This window comes from Tamandua tetradactyla, chromosome X (genome assembly GCF_023851605.1).
Source record: "Tamandua tetradactyla isolate mTamTet1 chromosome X, mTamTet1.pri, whole genome shotgun sequence".
NCBI lineage: Eukaryota > Metazoa > Chordata > Mammalia > Pilosa > Myrmecophagidae > Tamandua > Tamandua tetradactyla.
The window spans coordinates 116,473,046-116,498,934 of NC_135353.1; the positions used below are offsets into that span (position 1 = coordinate 116,473,046).

General features: G+C 40.3%; 1 long non-coding RNA gene and 1 pseudogene across 4 annotated transcripts; one reads left to right on the forward strand and one right to left on the reverse strand.

Moving 5' to 3' along the window:
• The first annotated feature begins 1,486 nt into the window (after window positions 1-1,486).
• Window positions 1,487-24,892, forward strand: LOC143671165 (uncharacterized). 4 transcript variants are annotated; one of them, XR_013169500.1, is made up of 6 exons: window positions 1,487-1,620; window positions 10,999-11,149; window positions 14,316-14,490; window positions 20,788-20,904; window positions 23,852-24,087; window positions 24,395-24,892. It is a non-coding gene; the product is annotated as an uncharacterized LOC143671165 (long non-coding RNA). The 4 variants fall into 4 exon arrangements; XR_013169501.1 differs by adding an exon at window positions 23,399-23,469 and having other exon boundaries at window positions 20,788-20,855; window positions 23,852-24,892; XR_013169498.1 differs by having other exon boundaries at window positions 23,852-24,892.
• On the reverse strand, window positions 9,488-11,465 carry LOC143671164 (T-complex protein 1 subunit delta-like; annotated as a pseudogene).
• Window positions 24,893-25,889: the final 997 nt, after the last annotated feature.

Here is a 25,889-nt window from a genome sequence, read left to right on the forward strand (position 1 = left end):
TGCAGAGTTGGGCTGAGAGAGAGAGAGAGAGAGAAGACACATCTGAGAGACAAAAGAGGTCCTCTGGAAGTGACTCTTGGGCATAACTATAGGTAGGCTCAGCTCCTCTGCTACATACATAAGCTTCACAAGAGCAAGCCTCAAGATCAAGGGCTTGGCCTATTGACTTGGGAGTCCTTAATGTTTGAGACAGCAGTGGTAACAGCCCAGGACTTTTCCACTATTACCCCTGCCTAGAATACTTTTATCCCAGATACTCATCTCTTGTAGGTTTCTGCTCAAATATCACATTCTTAAAAAGACCTTCCTTGACCACACTTTCTAGAAATGCCCCCCCCCCCATTTCACTACCCTGATTTAATTTTCATCACAGCTATTACCACCTGGCAAATTATATGCTTACATTTTTATGCCGTATGATCCCAAAAGAATGTAAACTCCTTGAAGGCAGGGGCCTTTGTCTCTTTCCTCACAGCCATATTTCTAACACCTTATAGCAGTACCTGGCACACAATTTGGACAGAATGAATTAGAGAATGATCAAATGCAAAGTTGTGGTGACAGACAGCTACATAGGTTGAGGATTCTGTTAGGGGACATGTTTAGAGGTGACAGAATGGTGACAAAGCCCCATGGTCTTCATCTGACCTACTCAGCATCATTGGGTCCCTGGGAGATTGCCCTTCCCTAAAAGCACTTTAAAGTCCTGCTGTCCCTTTTATCTAATACTGAGTCAAGGACAGAGACCTGGCCCATACAGGCCTTCTGATCCCAGTCAGGAGCTCCATCTCTCTTATCCCCTGAGGGACTGTGGCTAGGTCCGCAGGCCAGCCAGCCGCCTGCCCATTAAACTCATCCTGTATTACTCAGGGGACATAGGCTGGCATGGTGTCTGGCACATAGTAAGCACTTGATGATGATCCTTGTAATGGTGGACACTTCAGGGAGTTAAGTTTCAGCTTTAAAAGACTTTTCCCGTGATCAAATATGCAGTGAGCTGGGGGCTTTTCGTCCTGCATTGCCCTCTCATCCTTCGGAGACCAGCCTGGCACGGACAATGGGGACTGCTTGCTCCCTGTCCGCATCACCAAAGGGCGTGCGGGGTGGAACACTTCTGTCCTGGATTGTACCACTGAGGGGCGCAAAGTAGGAACACTCCAATCCGGAGGTACCACTGGGAAGGGTGAGTCCATTTTGGAATAAATACATTGTGTGTATGTGGTGTGAACATTAAGGGCCTCCTTAAACCCGCGCAGGACATCAACCCTCTCCACTTCTACCACTCTGTTCTTTTGACTCCTTCGAGCCGGAATGGACAGCTAGTCTAACGCTGCAACCAACATTTTCGTTTTTCCAACTCCGCCCCTTCATAGCTACAGTCAGATCCAGCTGGGGATAGCAACGGGGCAAGCGATTGGCTCTGAGATGTGGATGGCGAGAGGTAAGGTCCATCTTGGGCGGTGATTTGTCGCCACGAAATTGCCGGAGTAAGCCCTTCCGGGGCGCAGTGTGGCTCCGGATGAACATACCCCTCTTCTAGTCGGCTCGGTGTACTGGTTCCCATTGGCCGCCTGTTCCGAGCCGACTTGATGGTTGCAGAGCGGGATCCCAGGCAACCGGGTATGGCGGGGGTGGGGGGGGGAGGGAAGTGCGGAGGAACGGGGGCTTTTCAGACTAGGGCAGTTCTTTCACTGAGTTGGACTACTCACCAACTAACTGCCCCAAAAGGCTGAAGGTGCACCCCAGTCAGTGGCAAGGTTCATCACTTGTTTGTGGCCAGAGTCTCAATACGCGGGATGCCGGGGGCTATTTTCATGTGCGCTCTCAGTTCTCTTTACCCATAACTGTCACAAGCCCAGCTAGGTGCTTTTGGCATCACACCATCATTTCTACAGTTGCATTCAGTTAATGTGCAGGGAGCAGTCTCTGAACTTCTTTAAAATCTCTGCTTGGGAATTAAAGCGTGTAAGGGATTTGGGGGATGTGTCTCGCTGGGTATGACATCTCAGATACTGTTTGGAGTAGGATTGATTAGGATCGATTGATTAGGATTAAAACATGACTTTCCTAGGGCACATAAACCCTTTCAAACCGGCACAATAAGCAAAAAAAAAAAAACATGTATGAAAACAAATAGGCTGGGAATATGAGGGGAGGTGTGAGGCCACAAGGTGTGAGGACTCTGAGTTGTTTCAGGGATTGCTTCCCGGGTTCTAAAACATTTTACCTGATTGGGGTTTTGTGTGCATTGCCTGCAGTCTTTTTAGGCTTTGTGTGTGCGTGCGTGCGTGTGTGTGTGTGTGTGTGTGTGTGTGTGTATCTGGGTATTTTCTGTGTTTTTTTTTTTTTTTAGACATTTGTGTCCCTGGGTATCAGATCCCTATGTAGGGGTCCGCACCCCTGGGTGTGAAGTTTCTGACCTGTTTGTGGTTCTGGGTCCCAAGTTGTGAAGGCCCAGGTTGCTTGTGGAGGGGGCAGTCTGTCTTAAGGTGTTAAGTATCTGAATTGTTGAGGGGTCTTTGTTCTGGGTGTGGGTTCTCTCATTTGCCTGAGGGACTTTATTGTAAGGTTATGTGAGGTTTTTGAGTTATTTTAACATCTGAATTTCTGTTTGGGAGTTTCTGTTGGAAGATGTCTGAGTGGTTGGGGTGTCTGTGTCCCGGATGTGAGCTCGCTGAGCAGTTTGTTAAAAAAATTTTACCACAGAGATTTTGGGTTTAAACAACAATCATGCCGGACAGTGCCAGGGTAGTTCAGTGGTAGAGACCCGGGTTCGATTCCTGAACCATGCATCACCACTACCCCCAAAAGGAAACAATCACACATAAAATACAGGATTCCCATACACCTCCCCACCACCAACACTTGCATTGGAGAGGAAAATTTGTTACAATTGATGATGGCATTTTTTGTGTTTGACTCTTTTTGTTTTAAATAGTAGTTACATTTGTTACAATTAATGAAAGATTATTAAAATAGTAGTATTAACTATTGTCCGTAGTTTATGTAGGTTCCCCCCCATATTCCCAGCCTATTTGTTTTCATATATGTCTTTTTTTTTTTCTTATTGTGCCGGTTTGAAAGGGTTTATGTGCCCTAGAAAAGTCACGTTTTAATCCTAATCAATCTTGTGGGAGCAATGGTTTCTTCTAATCCCTATTCAGTATTGCAGGTTGGAAACTTGATTAGGTCATCTCCACCGAGATGTGACTCAATCAATTGTGGGTATTAAACTTGGTTAGATGGAGACATGTCTCCACCCATTCTATGTGGGTCTTGATTAGTTTACTGGAATCCTATAAAAGAGGAGACATTTTGGAGAGAGTTCCTCTTTTGAGAATGAGGAGAGAGCCTCAGAACCAGACAATGACGAGAGAACCACAGAGTCTACCAGCCAGCAACCTTCGGAGGTAAAGAAGGAAAACGTCCCTGGAGGAGCTTCATGAAGCAAGAGGCCTGGAGAGCAAACTAGTAGACACCGCCATGTTCACCATGTGCCTTTCCAGTGGAGAGAGAAACCCTGAACTTCATCGGCCTTCTTGGACAAGGTATCTTTCCCTGGATGCCTTAGATCAGACATTTTATAGACTTGGTTTTGGACATTTTCATGGCCTTAAAACTGTAAACTAGCAACTTATTAAATTCTCCTTTTTAAAAGCCATTCTGTTTCTGGTATATTGCATTCCAGCAGCCAGCAAACTAGAACACTCATCTGCCCATACACTGGATAAAGGGGGTGTCCGTCACAAGATTTTTATCTGAGCAGTTTTAATTTGCTTTCCAAGGATTAGGACCTTGGTCTGTTTGGGAGGTCTCTGTCACGGTGTGTGTGGTCTCTGTGCTGCTCGGGGACTGTGTCTCAAGTTGTGAGCTGCTTGTACAGGGATTTTTGAAGTTTGTGGCCAAAGTTCAGTGAACTTTGGTGTTCCTAGGTACCTGAGCTGGGTAGGGTTCTGTGTCTGGGGAGTGAATTCTCTTACCTCTTAGGTTGTAAGGTATCTGTCTAGAAACTGTGGGCTTTAGAGCCTGGCAGACACAGATTCAAAGCTTGGAGCCCCCAAGTCTTGGTTTTGTGACTTTGGGAAAGTCACTTGTTGCCTTGAGGCTCAGAATAACTCATAATCAATAAAACGGAGCCAGTGCCCATATTGGAGTATATCTGTGAGTTTTAACAATGTGTATAAAGTCCTTGCTCCAGGTCATCCTTCAACAAGAATTTTCTGAGCACCTGAAGTGCCTGATTCCTGTTCTAGGTGATGGAGATACAATAGAGAACAATACCAACAAAGTCCCTGGCCTGGTAAAGTTAATCAGTAAGTATGTAGAGATCTGGAGAAAATGAGAGCAGGCTATGCAATTACTGTGAGAAGAGCATTCCAGGGAGAAGGAACCTGAGAGGGTTGTATCAGTTAGGGTTCTCCAGAGAAACAGAATCCAATAGGAGATATATGTATGTAAATGAAGAGATTAATTTTATGGTTTGGTTTATGCGATTGTGGGGGCCGGAAGGTGTGAAATAGGTAGGCTAGGCCAGCAGGAGTTGATCCTGCTGGGTTGTTTTTTTTTATTTTTTAATTTTTTTAATTTTTTATTAATTAAAAAAAATTACAAGAAACAAACATTCCCAACACATACACTCAGCAATTCACAATATCATCACATAGGATGCTGCTGTTTTAAGGCAAAATTCCTTCTCCAGGAAACCTCAGTTTTACTTCAACTGATTAGATGTGGCCCACCCATATTATGGAAGGTAATCTCCTTTTCTTAAAGTCAGCTGATTGTACAGGTTAACCACATCTACAAAAGACGTTCACAGCAGCACCTAGATTCCTGTTTGGTGAGATAACTGGGTACTATAGCCTAGCCAAGTTGACAAGTAAAACTAACCATCATGAGGGGAACCCACTTAGTTATTTCTTGGACTATCAAGGAGTCCGGTGGAACTGATGAATCCTTCATTACAGGGTTTGGTACATAGCACTCATGAAAAGATGTCTGGTGTTACTATCTGTTTTTCTCCCACTACTTGTGAGGGAGATGAAGTTATCCCCATTTTATAGATCAGGGACCTGAGGCTCAGAGAAGTGAGCCTCCTGTCATGCTCACACCTGTAATTCTTATAATAGGCATGTAACCTTCTACTCCATTATGAGTGACAGAGGGCTTGAGAGTCTCAGCTGGAGGGAGGACAGCATCAATGTCAGCCAAACAGCCAGTATACAGCATAAATTACAATTGTGAACCATGGCCATCAAAACATTTTATACTTTTGATGGAGGACAGAACTTTAGAATGACGAAAGAATTGGGGTGTGGGAGAGAGAGACAGAAAGGGGAAGCTGGGTACAGTGAGAAAAAACACATTAGCTTCATAATATTGCTTGGATTTGCCCAATTCACCTTGATAAATTGATACTTTTAAGAAATGTTCATGTTTTCCCTTTCCCTTCCCTTCCCTTTTGTTTCTAAGCAATTCAGTCCTAAAACCATTAGGTGACGCAGAACACAGCATGGACGTGTGTCCTAACTTGGGGCATCAGAGCCCAGAGATGGTGAAGAGTGCGCCCATGTTGTTTTAGTTTGCTGAAGTTGCTGAAATGCAATATACTAGAAATGGTTTGTGTTTTACATTGGGGATTTATTAACTTACAAGTTTTCAGTTCCGAGGCCATGAAAATGTCCAAATTAAGGCAACAGGCGATGCTTTCTCCCTGAAGACTGCCTACTATTGCACTCCTCAAGGCACTGGGCGACAGCTGGTCTCCCTTCTCTCCCAGGTTTCGTTCCTTTCAGCTTCTGGCTTCAGTGGCTTCTTCTCTGTTTCCATGTCTGCTTCTGTGTGTCCTTCTTTCTCAGTTTCTTTTTCTTTTCTGTCGACTTCTCTGTGTGTTTCTCTGGATTTCATCTCTTATAAAGAACTTTGGTAAGAAGATTAAACCCAGTTGGAGCACACCTCAACTGAAATATTCTAATCAAAATGTCCCACCCACGATAGGTCTACACCCATATGCACTACATGATAGGAAACAATGAGGAGAGATCATCACTCGTGAAATTCTTGCCAGAGATGCATAACCTGAACCTAATAACAAGGAAGCATGGAACAAACCCAAACTGAGGGGCTATTGTACAAAATAACTGGCCTATAATTTCTAAAAGTGCCAAGACCATGTAAGTCAAGGAAAGACAGGTAAACAGTTCCAAATTGAATGACACTAGAGAAATGATAACTAAATATAATGTGTGATTCTGGACTGGCACCTTGGACTATATATAAGATATATTATTGGGGAGATAAGCAACATTTAATGAGTTTGAGGATCAAATGACAGTAATGTATCAACGGTAAATTCTAGACTCAGGTGGTGGTATTGTGGTTCTGTAGGAGACTGTCCTTGATTGTAGGAGTGACAGGGCATGATATTTGTAATTTACCCTCAAATGGATGAGGAAAAACAAAAAGGTCTTTGCAACTCTTTTTGTAAGACTGACATAATTTCAAAATAAAAAAAATATATGGAAAAAGATTATTTATTTATTTTAGAGAAAATGTGCTTGTGGGAGCATGACCTTTGAGATAGTGAGGGATGACCACGATGCTTTGGATGATATTTTATGTTTTAGAATTGAATTTCTTTGGAAAAGGAGACTATTTAATAAAAATCCACTAATTAAGCTATCAGTCTTATGGGCTTTAAAACATTAAAATTTAATAAACCTTATCCTCCCCCCCCCCCGTAATATTCTCTCTCTAGGTGTCACTTAGATGTATTTTTTGTATTGTCTGAATGAGATTCACCATCTTCATCCACCAGCTCTCAGTTGATAGAATATGAGTTTCTCTAAACCTTGCCCTCCATGCCCTGCCCCTTGCCATAATCTCCAATGGTCCCAGCATTTCCTCTGCTGTGTTGCAAGTATTTGAGGTCCTTATTTCCTTGCAGTGCCCACATTCATTCTCGTATTGCACATGATTTTTCAAGGAACAGTATCACTATGAAATGTTTAATTTCTCTGAGGCCATGGAATGCAGTGGTGAAAGCAAATGTGGTTTGGAGCAAGCTGACCTTGGTTCAAATGCTGGCTCTTTCATTTTTCAGCTGTGTGACCTCAAGGAAGTCATGTCTTCTCCCAGCCTCAGTTTCCTCATTTGTAAGACAGGGACTAATATTCACCAGGCAGGATAGTTGTGGGCCTCAGAAAAAAATAAATATGTAATGATGCTCACCCGTGGCCACATTTGATTGATCTAGTAGTTGAGGCAGTGTAGCAGGGCAGGCAAGAACAGGAGCTGTGGAGTGAGTCCATTCCCAAACTAAATTACCATCATGTCACCCGATGGGCAAGTTACTTAAGCTCTCTGGGTCTCCCTTTGCTCATCTGTCATCAGGCGTCAGAACGTTCCCTCCTCACAGGGTTATGGTGATAGCTAATGAGATAACAGTTCGGTCACCCAGAGCAAAACTGGCAAAGGACAAGCATTGAGTCAACGTCAGCTGTGATCACCCCTCTCTACGACTCTTGCAATCACTGTCAGCCACGTCGGCCCTCCCCATCTTCAGGTGTGTGCATTGTAACAGTGTGCAACGTGCAGGCGTTTGCTCCCCAGGCACCTTCCCTGCCTGCCTCCCGAGAGGCTCTGAGTCCTAATGCACCGTCCTCAGGGGACCTGCACCCTCCTCAGTCTCCCCCTGTCTCTGATGCTGACAGAGGGGACAGGCCACCACCTCATCACCTCAGACCACTATCGTGGTGGGGATGTGGGAATGCACATTTCTGACAGAAGTGGGGGCCCAGGAGGGGAAGGGAAGGGAGAGGATTGTTGTGTTCATTTCCTGTTGCCGATGGACACATTTACAACAAATTTAGTGGCTTAAAACATTGCAAATTTATTGCCTTACAGTTCTGAAGGTCAGGAATCTGACGTGGGTTTTCTCTGAACTAAAATCAAGGTGTCGGCAGGACTGTGTTCCTTCTGGAGGCTCTAGGGGAGATCCGCTCCTTGCCTTTTCCAGTTTATAGGGGCTGCTGATGTTCTTTGGCTTATGACACCTTCCATCCTCAAAGCCAGCAATAGCTGGTCAAGTCTTCCTGACCTTAAATCCATCTGACTGTGACCCTCCTGCCTTCTTTCAGGAAAAGAACCCTTGTGATTGCAGTGGGCTCACCTAGGTCATATGTCATATGCTCCCCATATCACCACCCTTAAAGTAATCACATCTTCAAAGACCCCTTAGCCTCATAAGTTAACATATTTATAAGTTCTAAGGATTAGAATGTGGACATTTCTGGGAGGCCATTATTCAGCCTAGCACACACCCCCAGGCCTTTGTGGTGACTGTGATTGTCCCCACACTGGGCCGGCGAAGGGAGTGAGGTCCCCATGCCATGGGAGAGAATAACACATCACCAGCCAGTTAACATAGAGTGATTCCTGTCATCGTAGCAATAACAATACTATCTACGTGTCAGACACTGGCTGATCATTTCACATGAATCGGGTCTTTCTCCCAACAACCCCACCTCTATAAATTATAAATGAGGAAACTGAGGCCCAGAGGGCCTTGTGCTCTCTCCAGCCCTGAGCACCGTCCTTTGCAGGGGGATTGTCCTGATCTTCCTCTCTCTCCTCCTCCTTGTTACTAGGCCCAGTACCTTAATCGTACTGTGTCCCCTGCTTTCTCTGTCCTCAGCCCTCAGCCCTCCACCTGGCTCTGCCACCTACCTACATCCCACAACCCTTCCACTACCTGTCCTGATGTCTGTGGTGCAGGGTGAGTGTAGGTCCTTTTATTGTGAAAAATAACTTAGGTAAAATAGCAATACATTTCAAAACCAGCACAACAATTAGTTATAGAACAGATTTCAGAGTTTGGTATGGATTACAGTTCCACAATTTTAGGTTTTCCCTTGTAGCTGCTCCAAGACACTGGCGACTAAAAGAAATATCAATATAATGATGAAGCAGTCATTACTCATTTGTTAAATCCTATCTTCTGTTATAACTCCACCTTCTCCTTTGATCATTTTCCCAATTTTTAGGGGTATTTGGACTATGCCCATTCTGAACTTTTCTTGTTGGGAAAGACTATTGGTAATATGGGCTAGGGGGATGGAACTAGTTGATGTTCCGGAGAGGCTGGCCCCTCTGGATTTCAGGACTTATCTGGCCTAGGAACCCACTGGAAGTTGTAGGTTTCTGGAAAATAATCAAAGTTCATGGAACCTTTGTGGAATCTCGGATAGAGCCCTCCGTGTTCTTCAGGGTTGGCAGGAATGTTTTGTTTTGTTTTTGCCTTTTGAAAACAAATATTTAATATTTTCATTAAATGTGTCAATACAATTCCAAAACCAAATATCAACTGGAAGCCCAAGTCCAGGAATTCACAGAGGAAGCAATCTTTAAAATAGTAAGGAACATCAAGATCACCTTCTTCCACTCCAGCTGTACCATCAGTGGCCAGTCAGCAAGTTTATCCAAATTATCAAGTGTTCACCACATTGCCAATCTTCAGAATGCCCCGGACAGTTACAGTTGCTAGGGTCAGGGCACTGACTGATACCAACAGAGGCTGGACGCCAGTTCCTCCAAAATGTTGGAGATTCCACCCTTCATACATTAATAACTGTAGTTTTTTCTCCTTGAGCATGCTGGTTTCTTAGTTCTGTTACTGTAGAAATGGGATTCAGGCCTGCATTTTCAGCTAGTGTAGATGGAATGACCTCCATAGCATCTGCAAAAGCCCAAACGCAGTAGGATTCCATACCACTCAAAGTTCGTGAATGTTCAGTTAACCGCAGCGCCAACTGTATTTCTAGACAACCACCTCCTGCAATAAGAGCTGTCTTCTTCACTAAACAGTGAACAACACATAGGGTATCATGAATGTAGCACTCAACTTCTTCAATCACTAATTTGTTAGAACCAGGAACAATTGTAACAGTTTTTCCAGGGCTTGCACAACCTTGAGCAGTTTGCCAGAACCATTTAAATTGACTTCCTCTGCTGGCTCAGCAGAACCCAGCATGTCAGTAGTGAATTGGTCAATTTGAGCAACTGGCTTGGTTCCAATTGTCGTACAAATGAATTCAGTGTCTTCTCTTTCAATATCTTTAACCACCGTAATCATCATTTTATTGAGGAAATGTAATGCAAGATCACCAAGCGCATCCCTGAGAATAGACTTCTGTATGAGAACATTACAGCCTGTTTTTTTTAATTTGCTTTACTAAATTTAAAATATAGGATATCTCTTCTCACAGTACTCGGTCCATCTGGGCATAATCAGAAACTACTATTTGGTTCTCCATGTCTGTTTTTTGAGCAGATAAGCAAAATTGAATAAGCCCAATTTTAGCCTTTTCAACTCTAGTTTTGCCAGAATTTGCCACTTTTTGGGTAAGAACCAGCCCTTCCACCAATTCAAAGTTGTCAGTTGTTCCACCAAGTTTCTTAACTATTTTAATATCTTGAAGATCTACACTAGAAGCTGTGGCTGGTCAATCACTTTTCATCACTGTATTTACACTTATTGGAGAAAGGAGACTTGAATACTGAGAGACAACCTTTGAGTTCAATGAAGTGGTTGCACTATTTAACAAAATTTCTCTGTCACTTATGTCTGATGCTCTTTTTAGTTACTGTATCAACAGAAGAGTAGAACATATGGAATAAAAATAAATAACAGGGGGAACAGATATTAAAATAAATTCAGTTTGAAACGGTGGTAGGTGAAGGCGAGGGGTAAGGGGTATGGTACGTATAGTTTTTTGGGTTTTTTTTTCTATTATCGTTTTATTTCTTTTTCTGTTGCCTTTTTATTTCTTTTTATAAATCGATGCAAATGTACTAAGAAATGATGAATATGCAACTATGTGATATTAAGAATTACTGATTGTATATGTAGAATGGAATGATTTCTAAATGTTATCTAATGTTTAGAAATTAATTTAGAAATGTTTCTAAATTAATAAAAAAAATTTCTCTGTCACTCAGTTCCACAGGTCGAGACATGTCAGTCAAGATCTCAATACCCTTTTCCAAAGCCTTCTGGAATGACTCCAAAATGATGCCTTGATGAATCCCTTTCTGAAGAAGCTTGGTACAGGAATCTAAGAGAGAGCCAGCAATGATGACAACTGATGTGGTACCATCTCCTGCTTCTGTATCTTGAGCCTGAGACAGCAACACCAGCATTCTGGCTGCTGGATGTAAAACTTGCATTTGTTTCAGAATTGTGGCACCATTATTTGTAATGGTCACATCACCTTTCCCATCTTGAATCATTTTATCCATTCCTTTTGGTCCAAGACTTGTTTTAATAACATCAGCCACAGCTTTGGCCGTGGAAATGTTGCTAAAGCGTACTTGGGCCAGTTTATCGTAGTCCTGATAGGCGCCCTTCCCCTGGCTGCTGCAGCCCCAGCAGGCGCCCCGCTCCAGGGAGCCACGTTCTCCGGCATGGCAAGCTTGGTTGGGTCTGTGCAGCTTCGGGAAGGTCTGATGGATGCGAATCGACAGGGATGGTTTTGGTTGGGGGTTGGCAAACCATTGTAAATAGCAGTATCTAGCTGAAGCTTTTAAGAATAGCCTCCAGAATAGCCTCTCAACTCTACATTTTTAAATAAAATTTAAGTGTGCAATTCCATGGCATTAAATACATTGATAATGTTGTGCTAATATTACCACCCATAATACCTGAACTTTTTCATCACTCAAAATAGAATCTTTGTACCTATTGAGCAATAGCTTCTCATTCCCTTTCCCTCCAGCCCCTTGTAACTCTAATCTCTTTTCTGATTAGAATTCATAGAGTCTCTATGAATTTTATTATTCCAGATATTTCATGTAAGGGGAACTATACAATGTTTTCCTTTTCTTGTCTGGATTATTTAACTCGGCGTAATACTTTCAAAGTTCTTCCATGTTGTAGCATGTATCAGAATACGGTAATTCTTAAAATTGGCAGTTCTCCAGTTTTGCTCTTCTTCGAAAAATTTTGGCTCTTCTAGTTCCTTTGCCTTTCCACATAAATTTTAGAATCAGTCTGTGTCTACAAAAAAATCCTGCTGGGATTTTGATTGGAATTGCACTAACTATAGATCAACTTGGGGACAGTTGACATCTTAACTATGTTGAGTCTATTAACCCATGAGCACAGTATATCTCTCCATTTATTTACGTCTTTTATTTCTTTCATCAGCTTCTTATAGTTTTCATCATAGAGATCCTGCACGTGTTCTATTAGGTTTTTTTTTGGGGGGGGGGGGGGACTTTATAAATTTTGCGTTTCCGACTGTCCATTGCTAGTATATTGAAATATGCTTGATTTTTGCATGTTAAACTTCTATTCTGTAACATTGCTAAACTTACTTATTAGTTCTAGGAAATTTCTTTACATAGTCCACGAGATTTTCTATGTCGATAATCATGTCATCTCTGACCTGGAGCAATTTTATTTTCTCCTTCCTTTGGTAAACCATTTATTTCTTTTTCTTGTCTTATTAGACTGCCTAGGACTTAGTACAAAGTTGAATAGTAGGGTTGAGAATGGACATTTTTGCCTTGTTCCTGGTCTTATAGAGAAAGAATATAGTTTTTCTCCATTAAGTATGATGTAAGAAGTAGTTTTTTTATAGATGCTCTATTTCAGGTTAAGAAAGTTCCCTTCTACTCCTGGTTTGTGGAACTTTTTTTTGAAATCATAGATGGTGAATTTTGTCAGATCTTTTTTCAGCATCAATTGATATGATCATGTGATTTTTTTCTTTAATATGTTAATACGGTGGATTGCACTGATAGGTTTTCAGATATTGAAGTAGCTTTGCATTCCCTGGATCAACCTCATTTAGTCGTGGAGTATTATTCACTTTATATATTATTAGATTTGATTTGCTAATATTTTGTTGAGATTTTCTTTATCTATATTCATGTTGGAAATTGGACCATTGTTTGCTTTTCTTGTACTGTCTTTAGGTATCTGATAAAGTGATTTGAGAGGAGTTACTGCTCTTCTATTTTTTTTTTAAGAGATCGTGTAGAATTGTTGTGATATCTTTTTAAATGTCTGGTAGGATTTTCTAATGAAGCCATCTGGGCCTGGAGAGTTCTTTTTTGAATTTTTTCAACTACAATTTGATTTTCTATTAGATATGTATCTATTCAGGGTATTTGTTTATTTTTAGGTGAACTTCAGTAGTTTGTGTCTGTCAAGAAATTGTTCCATTTCATCTAATGAATGTGTGTAGGATTATTCACAGCATTCTCTTAATATTCTTTTAATTTCTGTAGGGACTGTACCCCATTTCATTACAAATGTTGATAATTTGTGTCTTCTGTTTTATTGATTTCTCTCTCTTTTTTTGGTCAGTCTGGGTAGAAATTTATCAATTTTGTTAATCTTTTCAATGAGCCAGCTTTTGGTTTGACTGATTTTCTCTATTTTTCAGTTTTCAGTCTTAATGGATTTCTGCTCCAGTCTTTATTATTTCCCTCATATTGTTTGCTTTGGATTTATTTTGCTCTTCTTTTTCTAGTTTCTTAAGGTGTATATTAGTCAGGGTTTTCCAGGGAAAATTAATTGATGGGCTTTATGTAAAATGTAAATGTTATGAGATTTATTATGCTCATATGACTGTGGTGATGGGCAAGTCCAAATTCTGTAGGGCAGGCTGCAAATTAGGAAATTTTCATCACTTTTTTAAGGCCTTCATCTGATTGAATGAGACTTCTCTTTTTGTGAGGGCAGTTTGCTTAGTTGATTGTACATTTAATCAGCCATAGAAACAATCAACTTACTGATGGTTTAAATCCATGAACTATCCTTACAGTAATAATCAGGTCAGTGCTTACTTGACCAAACAACTGGACCCCATAAGCTGGCCAAGTGGACATATGAACTTAACCATCATAAGATGGAAGCGTTCATTATTAATTAGGAACATTTTCCATCCTTTTATTTTCAATCTATTTGTATCCTTGAATCTAAACTATCTCCAGTAGACAGCATATAGTTGGATCTGGATGTGCTACCCAGTCTGCAGATCTCTGCCTTTTGATTTTATTGTTTAATTCATTTATAAGTAATGTTATTATTGATATAGTTGGATTTATGTCTGCCATTTTACTTTAATTTTCTATGTGTGTCATGTCTTTTTATTCCTTTGTTCCTCCTTTACTGCTTTCCCTTGCATTAAATGAATATTTTAAGTTATCATTTGAAATTTTGTAATGATTTTATCACTATATATATTTTTAGTTACTTCCTTGATGGTTTCTCTTGGGCTTACCATATACATCTTAAAATGTTTCAGCTTTACCAACTCTGCAGTGAAACCATTGCCCTACCCTCTATGTGGGACATGACATCCAGGAATGAAAGTCTCTCTGGCAGCGTGGGAGAGGACCCAAGTATGAGCCTGACCCTTGCACTGTGGGATCAACAATACCATCCTGACAAAAAAGGGGAAAAGAAGTGTAACAAATAAGGTATGAGTGGCTGAGAGAGTTCAAATAGAGTCGAGAGGCTACACTGGAGGTCACTCTTACACAAATTTCAGTTAGACATTGCTACCTATCACAGCTTGCCAAATTCAACTAAAACCATTCCTGCCAATCCTAAAGAATACATAGGGCATTATATAAGATTCAACCAAGGTTCCATGTACTAGTGTAACTCTTCAAAACCTACAACCTCCAGATGGGTCCCTGGACCAGATAAGTCCAGAAAAAACAGAGGGACCAGCCCTTCCAGAATATCAACTAGTTCCAACCCCCTATCCCATATATCAACAGCCCCTTCCAACATGAAAAAGTTAGAATGGGAATAGCCCAAATACCCCTAAAGAGTGGGAAAAAGATCAAAGGTGATAGTGGAGTTATACAGAGGAGGTCAGGTTTAACAAATGAGTATGAGTACTGAGTCATACTGATATTTCTTTTAGCCTCTAGTACCTTAGAGCAGCTAGAAATAAAAACCAAAAATTTTGGAATTGTAACCCATACCAAACTCTAAAATCTGTTCTACAGCTAACTATTGCAATGTACTTTGCAATTTATTGCTTTTATGTATATATGTTATTTAAAGAGAAGGAGGAGTATAACGGAGAAGATAGGATTTAACAATTGAATATGACTGCTGAATCATTATATTGATATTTCTATTGGTCTCCAGTGTCTTGGAGCAGCTATAAGAAAAAACAAAAAATCGTGGTTCTGTAACCCATACCAAACTTTAAAATCTGTTCTATAACTACTTGTTAAAATGTACTTGGAAAATTATTGTTTCTTTGTATATGTTGTATTTCACAATGAAAAACAGCAAAAAAAAATTTTTGTGTGTGTGAAAAAAGTTACCCGAGACTTTAAAAAAAAGAAAAAGAAATTGTATCTAGCTGCTTGAGCTTCCACATTAAATGCTGAATCTTTGGTAAGTGGATATATAAAGAAATACAGCCTGAACCAAAATTATGTTCGCTCATCTTGTTTAAACAGCCTTTTGAAAAGTTTACATAAATGTTCTCTCTCTAAACATTAATTAAAAATTTTTAATCACAATAGTCTTTATTCCCACTGTATCATACTTACACTATACATATATGATAGATATAACTAACCCAAAGATAATAGTGAAATGTATTAAAAAATTAGCAAGTAATAAAAAGAATACTTCAGTTTTAAATTCATAATAACTTCATTCCAATGAGATACGGTAATATTAATCCCGTATAGTTCTATTCCAATTTCCCCCTTGTTGTGGTATTATTGCTATACATATTACATCTATAAGTGTAACAAACTCAATAATACATTGCTATAATTACTAATTTATATAATTTTATATCTTTTAAAGCAGCTAAGAGTGGACAGGAGAGGAAGTATGTATTTATAGCTTTTATTATAATAACCTTCTGTTTTATCATTTTTTGTTCTCTCTTTTTCTTTCTGTGGATTTGAGTTACCATCTGGAGTCATTTACTTTGCCCAATATAGCTTTACTTTCAATTGCTTACTTTGTACTGTTATTGACAAATGTATTACATTTGTGTATGTTATAGTGTTCTAGTTTGCAAGCTGCTGAAATGTGATATACCAGAAACAGAACGGCTTTTAAAAAGGAGAATTTATTAAGTTGCAAGTGTATAGTTCTAAGGCCATGAAAATGTCCTAGTTAAGGCAAGGCTATGAAAATGTCCAACTTAAGGTACCAACAAGAGGTTACCTTCACTCAAAAAACTTCACTCAAATGAAGTTTGGGGTTTCTCTCTCAAATGGAAGGGCGCATGGCGAAGTCTGCTAGCTTTCTCTACTGGCTTCTTGTTTCATGAGGCTCCCCCAGGGGCATTTTCCTTCTTCTCCTCCGAAGATCTCTGGCTGTGTGGGCTCTCAAGCTTTTTCCAAAGTGGTTCCCTCTTAAAGGGCTCCAGTAAGCAAACCCCACCTTGAATGGGTGGAGACATATCTCCATGGAAACTATCTAATCAAAAGTTACTACTCATAATTGGGTGGGTTACATCTCCATGGAAACAAATCAAAAAGCTCCCACCCAACGAAATTGAATGAAGATGAAAGAACTTGGCTTTTCTGGGGCACACAAAAGATTCAAATTGGCACATATAAACTATTTTACTTCCTTTGCTTTTCTGTATCACATTTAGAGTCAGCTTGTAAATTTCTACCAAAAAAAAAAAGGCTTCATGCATTTTAATTAGTGTTACATCAAATGTATAAATAATTTTGGAGCACTTGACATATTCACAATCATGACTCTTCCAATCCATTGATGTAGTATATCTATTCATTTAGTTAAGTCTACTTTAATTTCTCTCAGTGATATTTTGTAGGTATATGTGTACAGGTCTTGCACTTGTTTTGTTAAATTTACCACTAAGTATTTCATGGTTTTTGGGTGCCATAGTAAGTGATATTGCATTTTTAACTCCAGTGATCAATTGTTTGTTGCTGTTATAGAAATAGAATTGATTTTTCTTGCTGATCTTGTATCATGTTATTTTGCTAAACCTATTTATAGTTCAGGTAGCTTTTCATACAGTCTTTTTACTGATTCACTTTAGGTCATCTATGGATAAAGTCTCTCACTTATTTCTCTTTTCTTGTCTTATTTTATTGGCGAGGACAGCCACATTTTGAATAGAAGTGGCAGAAGTACATATATTTGCCTTGTACCCAATTTTAAAGGGAAAGAATTCTTTCACAGAGGTTCTAGTTTGCAAGCTGCTGGAATGCAATATACTGGAAACAGAATGACTTTAAAAAGGGGAATTTATTAAGTTGCACATTTACAGTTCTAAGGCTGTGAAAATGCCCAATATTAACGCAGGGCTATAGAAATGTCCAATCTAAGGCAACTTGGTTCAAGAAGGCTGATAATATTCAGGGTTTCTCTCTCAACTGGAAAGGCACATGGCAAACATAGCAACTTCTGCTAGCTTTCTCTCTAAGCTTCTTGTTTCATGAAACTCCCCTAGGGCATTTCCTTTCTTCATCTCCAAAGGCTGAGTGGGCTCTCAAGCTTTTTCCAAAATGGTTCCCTCTTAAAGGGCCCCAGTAAGCAACCCCACCTTGAATCACATCTCCATAGATAATCAAAAAGCTCACACCCAGCAATACTGAATGAGGATTAAAGGACATGGCTTTTCTGTGGTATGCCACAGATTCAAACAGGCACAACAGATAAAGATGATTTTAGCTTTATTTGCTTTTTTCTTCTGTCAATGTCATTCATCAGTTTAAGGCTGTCCTTTTCTATTCCCAGAGTCCTGAGTTCTTACCATCAATGGATGTCGAATTTTATCAAATGCATTTTATGTATTTATTGAGTTGCTCATTTTTTTATTCTGTTGTTGTGATGAATTACAACAGAAAAAAATGATTGTTTTTTTCTTTTTTAACAGCTTTGTTGAGATAGAATTCACAAAAGATAAAATTTACCAATTTAAAGTTTACAGTTAAGTGGTTTTTAGTATATTCATAGACTGGTGCAACCATTGCCACAATTTAAATATTAGAAAATTTTCACTACCCTCAAAAGAAACACTATACCCACTGGTACTCACTCCGCATTATTCTCTCCACCCTCCCCCACAGTCATTCTGAGATGCTGAGCTATTTGTATGTAGCCTGGTTATTCCCCAAAACCTAGGGGAACATAAAAAACCTAGGATATTTATGTGCATCTGAGACTCAGAGTTAGAGCTCTGAAGCTATGAAAGTCAGCAGTACCCTATACAGGAACTGTTTAAAAAGTTGAGAAAGGGGTCAGACTTCGAGGAGAGATATGAACGAAGCTGATCTGGATAGGACTAAGGTAGAGCAGAATACAACGTAAAGGATGATATCGTCCATATTTAAAACTTCTATGTGAGGCCAAAGGGAGAGATGTTTATTTGGTGCAAAATTTATATTTTGGGTAGTGCATTACCTAATTTAACTTATGTCAGTTTAGTTGAACACTGTCAGTACATGGAATCTTGAATAGGGTATGAGATTTTGTTCGTTTGTCCAGGTTAACGTGATGCCCTGATACATCCCAGAGAGATTTGGACAGTGAATAAAGAAGTATGTACAAAGTACCTTTGGGGACTGGGGAGGAAGGAGGAAATATTAAACTTTCCCATATGGAGAATTTCTGACATTCTCCCAAGCAGTGGGGACAACCAAATCAATAGGCTGAGCCCTCAATCTTGGGGTTTGCCCCTATGAAACTTATTCCTGCAGAGAATAGGCTAAGCCTGCTTAAAATTAGGAAAAAGAGTCACCCCCAGAGAACTTTTGTGGCTCAGATGTAGTCTTTCTCTTTAAGCCAACTCAGCAAGTGAACTCACTGCCCTCCCCCCTACATGGGACATGACTCCCAGGGGTGTATATCTCCCTGGCAATCTGGAACAGAAATCCCGGGATGAACCGGAACCCAGCATCAAGGGATTGAGAAAAGCTTCTTGATCAAAGGGGGGAATAGAGAAATGAAACCAAATAAGGTCTCAGTAACTGAGATTTCAAACAGAATTGAGAAGTTATCCTGGAGGTTATTCTTTTTTTTTAAATTTATGTATTAATTAAAAAAATAAAGAAACAAAATAAAACAACATACATAATCAGTAATTCACAATATCATCACTTAGTTGCATATTCATCATTTCTTAGAACATTTGCATTAATTCAGAAAAAGAAATAAAAAGACAATAGAAAAAGAAATAAAATGAACATAGGAAAGAGAGAAAAAAAAAAAGATTATACCTACCATACCCCTTACCCCTTGCTTTCATTGATCACTAGCATTTAAACTAAATTTATTTTAGCATTTGTTCCCCCTATTATTTATTTTTATTCCATATGTTCTACTCGTTTGTTGACAAGGTAGATAAAAGGAGCATCAGACACAAGGTTTTCACAATCACACAGTCACATTGTGACAGCTGTATCATTATACAATCATCCTCAAGAAACATGGCTACTGGAACACAGCTCTACATTTTCAGGCAGTTCCCTCCAGCCTCTCCATTACATCTTGAATAACAAGGTGATAGCTACTTAATGCGTAAGAATAACCTCCAGGATAACCTCTTGACTCTGTTTGGAATCTCTCAGCCATTCACCCTTTGTCTCATTTCATTCTTCCCCCTTTTGGTCAAGAAGGTTCTCTCAATCCCTTGATGTTAATTCTCAGTTCATTCTAGGGTTTTTCTCAATCCCTTGATGCTGAGTCTCCGCTCATTCCAAGATCTCTGTCCCATGTTGCCAGGAAGATCCACACCCCTGGGAGTCATGTCCCACGCAGAGAGGGGTAGGGTGGTGAGACTGCTCGTTGTGTTGGCTGGAGAGAGAGGCCACATCTGAGCAACAAAAGAGGCTCTCTTGGGGGTGTCTCTTAGGCTTAAATTTTAAGTAGACTTGACCTATCCTTTGTGGGGTTAAGTTTCATATGAACAAACCCCAAGACTGGGGTGAGCACCTGTTTCTGTTTTTTTTTTTTTGGAGTCCTCTTTTTTTTTATTAATTAAAAAAAATTAACAACAAACAAAACAATAAGATATCATTCCATTCTACATATATAATCAGTAATTCTTAATATCATCACATAGTTGCATATTCTTCTTAGAACATTTGTATCGATTTAGAAAAAGAAATAAAAAGACAACAAAAAAGAAATAAAACGATAGTAGAGAAAAAAAAGTTGTACATACCATACCCCTTACCCCTCGCTTTCATTTACCACTAGCATTTCAAACTAAATTTATTTTAACATTTGTTCCCACTATTATTTATTTTTATTCCATATGTTCTACTCTTTTGTTGATATGGTAGATAAAAGGAGCATCAGACACAAGGTTTTCACATTCACAGAGTCACATTGTGAAAGCTATATCATTATACAATCATCATCAAGAAACACAGCTACTGGAACACAGCTCTACACGTTCAGGCAGTTCCCTCCAGCCTCTCCATTACATCTTGACTAACAAGGTGATATCTATTTAATGTGTAAGAATAACCTCCAGGATAACCTCTCGACTCTGTTTGGAATCTCAGCCATTGACACTTTATTTTGTCTCATTTCTCTCTTCCCCTTTTTGCTGACTCTGCATTTTGAGGAAAACTAGACACTTGTGTTTGCTTTATCATCTTCGTGTCAGGACCCTGTGAAGTTTGTGGAGCTCCCTGTTGACTATGGGAAGCCCGTCCCCTCTCTGTGGGGACTGATCCTGTGGTGTCAGGCCTGTAAACACACAAACCATGGCTTACCGAGTAAACCATTTTCTCTTTCAGACTGACATCGTCTTTGCTGGAGGGAAGGATATCCCACCACCCTCTACCAGTTTTCAGAAGGCTGCAAGGTATGATTCAAGAACCAGTGGCCGTAGAACATGGAGTGCCCGCTGTGGGGTAGGCATGGCTTCTATGTGCTTCAAAATCCTGTTTCCAGTATCTTATCAACCTGACCATGAAGATTTTATGATGCTTGTTAAAAATAGATTTGGAAACTGAGACACAGAAAGGTTAGATTTTCATGAAATGAAGGAACACTATTCAGACTCTTCTGTGCCATGTGTGACATGTCAGGGTCCAAATGTCAGTTTTCAAACCTGCGGTATTCTTAGAGCTAGGTCCACATTGCAATATTTTGATGAGTGACAATATGAAAGCATTTCCCATCGCTCTTGTACAGTAAGTGCAGTTGCACAGTTCATTGATGAAATCAGCTATCATCGTAGGCTTGTGTTTCATAGTAGATGGTGGATACAGAGCCCCCTAATCTTCATTACCAGTGTTAGTCTAGACATTCTTTGAGCACATGTGTGCCAGGAACTGGATTGGGCACCTTCCCAAGTGCTGTCCTAGTAAATCTTCAAAACATACAGGATATTCTAGTTCCGATTTTACAGAGAGGAAACAGAGAGGCTGAGAGGATGGCTTGCTCCAGAAGGGGTCCCACTCTTAGTTTTTCATTTCCTTATCTATGAAGTGGAGTTAGTTCCAACATGCACTTCCTTTGTCATTCTGTGGGCTCAGGAGAACATACTGCGTTGTGGTCTGTGTGGATTAAATGAGATCACAAGTGTGAGCCACTTAGCCCATTTGCACACAGTAAGTGCTCAAAAAATCATAGTAAATACAGTCAGTAGTACTGTAATGTGATAGCTTTACCACTGGAGAAAATTCCAAGCTGTGATTTTTAAAAAAATTTTTATAGATAAAACCAAACAACATACAAACACAAACATTCTTAACATACGAACATTCCATACTTGGTGTGCAATCAGTGGCTGACAGTATATGAATGAATATGATGAATATACAATATACATAGTTGTATATTCATCACCATGATCATTTCTTAGAACATTTGCATCACTCCAGAAAAAGAAATAAACAGAAAAAAGAAGAAACTCATACATACCATACCCCTTATCCCTCCCTCTCATTGACCACTTGTATTTCCCTCTACCCAATTTATTTTAACATCTGTTCCCCCTATTATTTATTTATTTTTAATCCATATTTTTTACTTATCTGTCAATACTGTAGATAAAAGGAGCATCAGACACAAGGTTTTCACAATCACACAGTCACATTTGGAAAGCTATATCATTATACAATCGTCTTCAAGAAACATGGCTACTGGAACACTGCTCTACAGTTTCAGGCACTTCCCTCTAGCCTCTGTAATACACCTTAAACTAAAAAGGGGATATGTATAATGCATAAGAATAACTGCCAGGATAACCTCTTGACTCTATTTGAAATCTCTTAGCCACTGATACTTTATTTTGTCTCATTTCTCTCTTCCCTTTTGGTTGAGAAGGTTTTCTCAGTCCCTTGATGCTGAGTCTCAGCTCATTCTAGGATTTCTGTCCCACGTTGCCAGGAAGATCCACACCCCTGGGAGTCATGTCCCACATAGAGAGGGGGAGGGCAGTGAGTTTGCTCGCTGTGTCAGCTGAGAGAGAGTCCACATCTGAGCAACAAAAGAGGTTCTCTGGAGGTGACTCTTAGGCCTAATTTTAAGTAGGCTTAGCCTATCGTTTGTGGGGATAGTTTCATATGAACAACCTGTAAGATTGAGGACTCGGCCTATTGATTTGGTTGTCCCCACTGCTCCAAGCTGTGATTTAATTGCTGGAGAAAGGCTTAATGCATTCTCTGAAGGTGATTGAAAGCACTGACTTATCTTATCAGAACAACTTTCTTTTAAAAGCATCTTGACATATACGAATGGTCTAGCTTCTCTTTCTTGGCAGGTGCCAGTGAAAGGCAAATAAAATGAAAATTACAGGTTTAAAGAAGGAGGAGAGAACTGGTGGATATGGTAGTCAAGATGATGTGTTGCCTAATCCCTCATTTCCCGTAGTTGCTGCCAATAATCATGCTTCCTTGGCAAGATCTTTCCAAAGCTCATAGGTATATTTTCAAAGACAAGGAAATAATTCCTAATATGAGGATTACTTGCATATTTTTTGGTGTCGTTTAAGTTTGTGAATACAGATATATGCATTTTTTGTATATACACTGGAATGGATTAAAAAAAAGTTTCTGATATTGAAGACAGTCCATCCCCCGACAAGACCCCTGGCAGTAAATGAGATCCATCTTTATGGAACTGAGGCTCAGAAAGATTAAGTGCTTATCCTCAACTGCACAATGTGACCTCAGGGAATCCAAAAGCCGCCAAGGCTGCTCTGACACATGATCATGTCCGAGCTAAGCCAGCCTTTTCCCTGGGATCTGAGGCTTCCCAGAAGATTCTAGTACAGAAGATGATTCTTCAAAGTGACCATTTATTGGTCTTAACTGTCACTCTGCTCTGAGCTTGATTGAAGAATAATGGTGGGGACAGGGGTCTGTTCTGTGGTCCCCTCATGCACATGGTTTGCTTCAGCTTCACCTCGTTTGGGAACTGAGGTTTGGACCATGATTGGAAGAGTTCTAAGGACCCTGGAGTTGTACCAGGTCAGTTCTGTGATGTCTCTCCAGGGAACTACACTGCTCGCTGCTGTGGCGGTGGGGGGTGGAGGGGGAGAGGGAAAGCCTTCATCAGACACACATTCCCAGTCTAGAATCCAGCTATTCCTATATACTTATCCTTTGAGGCACAAACTACCCCAAGGAATAAAATTCTGGGCTCTGCCATTTTTGTTGTGTGTGACCCTGAGCTCTGGACTTAGTTTCTCATCTGGCACATGTTGTAACATCAACATCTACCTTACAGATTGGTCGTGAAGATTTCATGGAACAATACATGTAAATTACATGACAATTTGGAGGGTGGGTGCCAGTAAACAGTAGTTCCCTTACCTCATCCTCTCACTGCCCATTCTGTTTTTGGCTTCAGTTACCAGCCGCAGATCCACTATTCCTTGGACCTAATCTCTGCTTAAATCACCCCTGCCTCAAGATTCCTCCTGATTACTCAGCTTCTGAGAACAGAGCAAGGATTTTTGTGACCCTGAAGGGAAAACTGCTGTCACAGCTTCAGTTTGCAAGATGACTCCAGCATTCTATGGATCCCTACAATTTACCACATCTCCCTCTAGTTACATTGTAAAGGCCTTCTACTGGGTGCTCACCGTGAGTCCATCATGTGCCCCCCCCCCCCATCTCCTAAATTCCCTGTAGACCAATAACTCATGCTGCCTCTTTCTCTGGCTCTCCAACAGCCTCTACAGCCTCCAGGCCCCTGCCCCCACCCTTTGCCCAAATTGGAAAATATCCATCTTGCCCAGGGACCCCTGTCTGCATTCTTACTCCTAGAAACCGGATGCAACAAGGAGCCCTTTCAGAATGCTCACTATTTAGTAGCCCTCAGGAAGGTGCGAATAGCAATTGTTTTATATTCTCAGAAAGACTTAAAATTATGCATTTTCCTCTCTTCCAGTAGGCCTTGCTGTTGGATGTATAAGCATTGGGCCAGAGGATCTTGGGGCAGGGGCAGGTGGAATGGACTGAAAACCAAGGAGCTCTGGATCAGCAGGAAAATGGGAGAAGGAATGAGGGGGAAGGAAGGGGGCAGGCAGGTGGGGGGGGAAGCACCAGGGAACCACACAGCTGAGGACTGCAGATACTGCACTTCATCTGGTCCTGGTCCTCCCTTATAGTAGCTGGGTACTCCGAGAAAGTCACCTAACTTCTCTGAGTTTCAGTATTTTCATTTGTGGCACTAGAACTAACAATATATTCTTTAAAGAACTGTGGTGATCAAATGAGAGAAGATATATTGTGTACATAAGAATTATACAAATTTTACTATTACTTATACCCAATCTGAACTTTATTTTTTAACAATTTCAGTCTTATTTTGTTTTGGCTGTATTTTGTTCTAATTATATATTTTTTCAAATGATGTTTTTTATTTAAATAAAATTATGAAGTCACAGTTCAGGTGGAGTGCAGAGAAAATAATAACTCTAACAGTGATACTTAATGACCAAGGTCTGGGAGTTGATTGATTGATTAATTCAAACTCAGGGGTGCCTAGCAAGATTCAGCCAGTGGCCCGGATGATGGATTTCCAAAGACTAGAGTCCTTGCCCTTGGGCTCTCTCTCATGGTTTTGTGGGGGAGCCAGACCCATTTCGTGAACCAGCATGGCTTTCTTGAGTGCTTTTTAAGTGTCGGTCAGAGCTCTGGATGTTTGGGATACAGCAGTGTACAGAACAAAGATGTTGTCCCCAGGAAGTTTACACTATCTCAGGAACAATGATGGGCAAAACATAATAAATTATGTATTAGTTATTCAGACATGTCACTTAACTCTGCAGGTATGGTTTTGGGAGCTGGACCATGTCCTCAATCCTTCTCACATGCTATAATTTTATCATTCTCCACCCCTCACAGTTTAGTCCAAGCAGAGGCCTTGAGGTTGAAGGGGCAGAATCTGATGTGGTCCTGGAGGATTAATTCACAAAGGCGCCCCTGGTGCAGCATGGGAATGTTGCCCAGTAATTGTGAGCTTCCCCCATGAATAGCTGGGGAAGGGGATTCGTAATCTGGGAGGGCCATGGGGACTGTCACCCCTTGTCCCAACCCAAGGCAACCACCACCCTCATCACCAAACTATCCTGGAGTATCTCTTAATTTATTTAAAGTTTCTTTTAGAGGAGTAAGGAGAATTTTCATTGAAGCACCGCAGATTTCATTTTTAGCGTTCTCGGTATTTTACATACCTCTCCAGTCAGCTAGTACCCAGTGTTTATTTCACATAGATTTTAATCTAGGTTTTTCATTTTAGCTCAGATTTTTCTCTTACTGAGCTTCTATTCTAGGTATCCTTTGACCTACGTTTGGCTTTTTTAACTATTGCATTTTATGGGGAAATAAAAATAAAACAATTTAACAAGACATACTGGGCAAAAAAATTGGATATAATATAT